Source organism: Oratosquilla oratoria, chromosome 40 (genome assembly GCF_046742065.1).
Source record: "Oratosquilla oratoria isolate Oo_2021 chromosome 40, ASM4674206v1, whole genome shotgun sequence".
In the NCBI taxonomy this organism is placed as follows: domain Eukaryota; kingdom Metazoa; phylum Arthropoda; class Malacostraca; order Stomatopoda; family Squillidae; genus Oratosquilla; species Oratosquilla oratoria.
Window position 1 is genome coordinate 995,001 of NC_134816.1, and position 5,000 is coordinate 1,000,000.

A 5,000-nucleotide genomic window follows, 5' to 3' on the forward strand; every position below is an offset into this window, starting at 1 on the left:
TATATATATATATATATATATATATATATATATATATATATATATGCGTATGTGTATTAATGTATATATACATACATACATATATATATATATATATATGTATATATATATATGTGTATATATATATATATATCTATCTATCTATATATATATATATATTTATATTTATATATACATATATATGTATATAACGTAGAAACCACTGTTGGAGTAGAAAAGACTGGAAACGGGGAATCTATATATTTCGATTGCAAACTGCAATCCTCCACAGAGGATTGCAGTTTGCAATCGAAATATATAGATTCCCCGTTTCCAGTCTTTTCTACTCCAACAGTGGTTTCTACGTTATTGACAAATGTGTGATTACATTTTTCACCTGTAATATATATATATATATATATATATATATATATATATATATATATATATATATATATATATGCATATATTTGTTTGTTTATTCATTACCAAAGCCTTTTCCCCCTTACAAGGAAGGTATCCAAAAAACAAAGGTATGAAAGTCACTCCCACCCATTCCATCACCACATGCTCCACTCCCATCCACCCCTCTCCCTCTCTCTCATCTTGGCGGCTCCTCTTGGATAAAGGGTAATTCCTGCATCTCGCCCACTGCCCTGGGTCAGAAGTAGTGTCGCATAACACAGCATATCCACAACAAGTCCGCTTCATTAAATCGGCGACCCCCCCTCTCCGTCCCCTCAGAAAAAATGAAAACACGGTGAGAAATCCCTTCGGGCTGCGTCGGTTTATTTTTCACACATACTCCCTCACTCTCCCTTCCACACCCACTCCTTTTCATGCATCACAGCATCATCCATACACAACCATTCTTAATTCAACCCTATCTTTTGTCTTCTCCCGTCCTTCCTCAACAGACATTCCCCTCTTTCCCAATGGCCCTTTTATCTCATCGATCCATCTCATCCTCTATTACTAATATTTCTTCACTCATCCTTTCCACGTGTCCAAAGCATCCCAATACTCTATCATCAACCCTGTCTCCCAACTCCATTTCCACCCCCGTTCTCCTCCTCACCTCCTAGTTTCTCACTCTGTCCTGCCTAGTAACCCCTATTATACTTCTCAGGAACACACACATACACACACACACACACTCACACACACACACACACACACACACACACACACACACACACACACACACACACACACACACACACACACACACACACACACACACACACACACACACACACACACACACACACACACACACACACACACACACACACACACACACACACACACACACATAGTACCGACTCGGTGGCATAGTTGGTAGAGCGCTGAACTGGGAAGCAGAAATGCTCCCAGCACCCAGTTCGAATCCTGCCCAGGGCCGAAATTATTTCGGTATCGCTGTGCCTCGGGTCGTTACTCTGACTCTCGTGGGCGGGGAGTTGGGTGTGTGTGTGTGTGTGCAAGGTCATAGAATTACCCATAGATCGGACCTACGAGCTCTGAGCTCTCTTCCAGGAGGGAAATAGCTGTCGATCACGAGTCCAACACGTGATCCAAAGACCAAGTGAAAGACCAAGTGAATACACACACACACACACACACACACACACACACACACACACACACACACACACACACACACACACACACACACACACACACACACACACACACACACACACACACACACACACACACACACACACACATATATATATATATATATATCTAATATGTATATACATATATATATATATATATATGTATACATATATATCTAATATGTATATATACATATATATATATATATATATATATTATATATGTATATATATATGTATATATATATATGTATATATATATATATGTATATATATATATATATATATGTATATATATACATATTATATATATATACATATATGTATATATATATATATGTATATATATATATATATATATATATATATATATATATATTTATATGGTGGAATGGAGGAAGAACAAGAGAGGTTGGGCTGGAACTCCTTTATTGCTTATAAGTTTCTACCTATTCGATTTCCTTCAGTAAGCTGTGTACAAACAGTTCGAACCTTACAATTATACATTCAAAGTTGGAGACCCGGACAGGTTATCCCGCTAGCTGTCTAGGGATTCCCATTCCTGTACCAGGTACATGCTTCCAAATGGCATTTATTATCAATTTGCTTGCTTCCTTCGATAAACATACGAAACCTTCGCTATCATTGGCATTTTCAAGCGTGTTACTATAGGTAGCTGCAACAGTTTTTTTTTTTTTTCATATCTCTCTTTAATCCCTCGACCCCATCCCAGTGGGGCAAATGTCCAGATTTATCAGCATGCTGAACGCAAGAGATGAATGTTCTGTGTGACCTCATGTCCCTCTTATGCTCAGCTAGGGTTCAAGCTGTTTGCAAACAGCTTACTGAAGAAGACTGAGTCGGTTTAAACGTGTAAGCAATATAGGAGTTCCAACCAATCTTCTCTTGTTCTTCCTCCACTCACATTACCTGACTGCCGTATCGACTTGGACGTTGGCCACCATGGAGTTCCATTCCTGTCTACTCATGGCTCAAGGCTCTTCTTACCAAGATGTCCTTAACCCATCTACATATTTTCTGCGTGGTTTTCCTCTTGTCCTCTTTCCTTCTATTTTTCCCGTTAGGCACGTATGTTCTAACTGTTGCTTTCTCATGACGTGTCCTACAAAGTGTAACTGTCTTTTCCTGATAGTTGCTATTATTTCCCTCTGTGTTCCTATTTGCTGCAGTATTTCTTCGTTTGTTTTAAATTCTGTCCATGAAATTTTCAGCATCCTTCTCCAAATCCACATTTCTACTGCTTTTATCCTGTCCTGTATTTATTTACTAATTGTACAAGTTTCACATCCATATAATAATACTGACCAAGTGTAACATTTTTCAAATATTTTTCTTGTTCTCATGTTAGTTTTATTGTTAGTTACTACGTGTTTAATTTTGTTGAAATTATTTTTCGTTATGGCTATCCTTCTCTTTCTCTCTTCGTCGCTTTTCCCATCCTAAGTGAGCATGCTTCCTAGCTAATTGAAATGGTCCACCTGTGTCAATATTCTCCCTTCTACTTGAATTATTACCCTTGAACATTCTTGTTGCTTCGTCATTACCATCACTTCTGTTTTCTTTTTATTAAAGATCTGTATCAAGTCACCTCGGAGTCTACGCTTTTTTAAGGAAAACAGATTCATATGTTTTAGTCGATTTTCGTATGATTTACATTTTCTATATTTGGAATCAGCTTTATGGGTCTCCGTTGTACTTTTTCCAGTCTGTCAATGTCTTTAATGAGATTCAGTGACCATACGGAAACAGCATATTCCAAATGTGGACGAACTAACGATTTATACAGCTTGTATATAGTATGTATGTATTATATAGTATATATGCACGTATGTATGTATGTATGTATGTATGTATGTATGTATGTATGTATGTATGTATGTATGTATGTATGTATGTATGTATGTATGTATGTACATACGTACGTATGTATGTATGTATGTATGTATGTATGTATGTATGTATGTATGTATGTATGTATGTATGTATGTATGTATGTATGTATGTATGTATGCATGTATGTATGTACTGTATGTATGTATGTATGTATGTATGTATGTATGTATGTATGTATGTATGTATGTATGTATGTATGTATGTATGTATGTATGTATGCATGTATGTATGTGTGTATGTATGTATGTATTTAAGTATGTGTGTGTATGTGTGCATGTATGTATGTTTGTGTTTGTATGTGTACATGTACGCTTATACGTATCACATACTGATATCGTTAACGAAAGGATACCTGTATACTGCAGGAACAAGTTGAATGAATCACATGTTAAAGATGATATCAGCAAAGACAAATACATTTGTAAAGCCTTTAGGTAAACAGTATATAAATGATTGATACAATGGACATTTCAACAAAGAGCATTTTGGCAAATAAGTTACTCTTTTTTCAATGGGAAATAGAATACACGTAAATGATTGAAAGGCTTTGTTTCAAGAGTCATTCTTAGTTCGTCGGAATATGAGTTGCTCATCTTCATTGCGGTTTTAATTGCAATTGCAATTGTGATTATAAATACAACTATAACTGTATCTATAACTGTAAATGTAGTAGTAGTTGTAACTACAACTGCAAATATAATTGTACCTTGAACTGTAACTGTATATGCAACTGTAAATGTAAATGTAAATGTAAATGTAACTATAAATGTAACTATAACTGTAACTGTATATGTAACTGTAATCGTAACTATAACTGTAATGGATATGTAACTGTAACTCTAATTACATTTGTACCTGTACCTGTATCTGTACCTGTACCTGCACCTGTACCTGTACCTGTACCTGTACCTGTACCTGTACCTGTACCTGTACCTGTACCTGTACCTGTACCTGTACCTGTACCTGTACCTGTACCTGTACTTGTACTTGTGACTGTAACTGTAGCTGCATTTGTAACTGTAGTTGTAACTCTATATGTAAAGGTAACTGCCAATGAAATTATGATAATGTCCCCAATCTCAATTACAATCACAATTAAAATCGCAATAGCAATCACAACTACAATATCAATCGCATTTGTAATCGGAAATGTAATCACAATTGTAATTGCAATTGTAGTTATAATTGCAATTGTTATTGTAATTGTAATTGTAACTGTAATTGTAATTAAAATTTTAATTGTATTTATAATTGTAATTGTTATTGTAATTACAATTGGAAGTGTGAATACAATTATAATCATAATTGCAGTTGCAATTATCATAACTATTTCAATTACACTTACAATTGCAATTACAATTGCATTATAATTATAATCATTGTTATAATCATAATCATAATAATTATGATCATAATTATAACTATGATTATGATTATAACTATAATTATGATGACAATTATAATTATAATCATAATCATAAC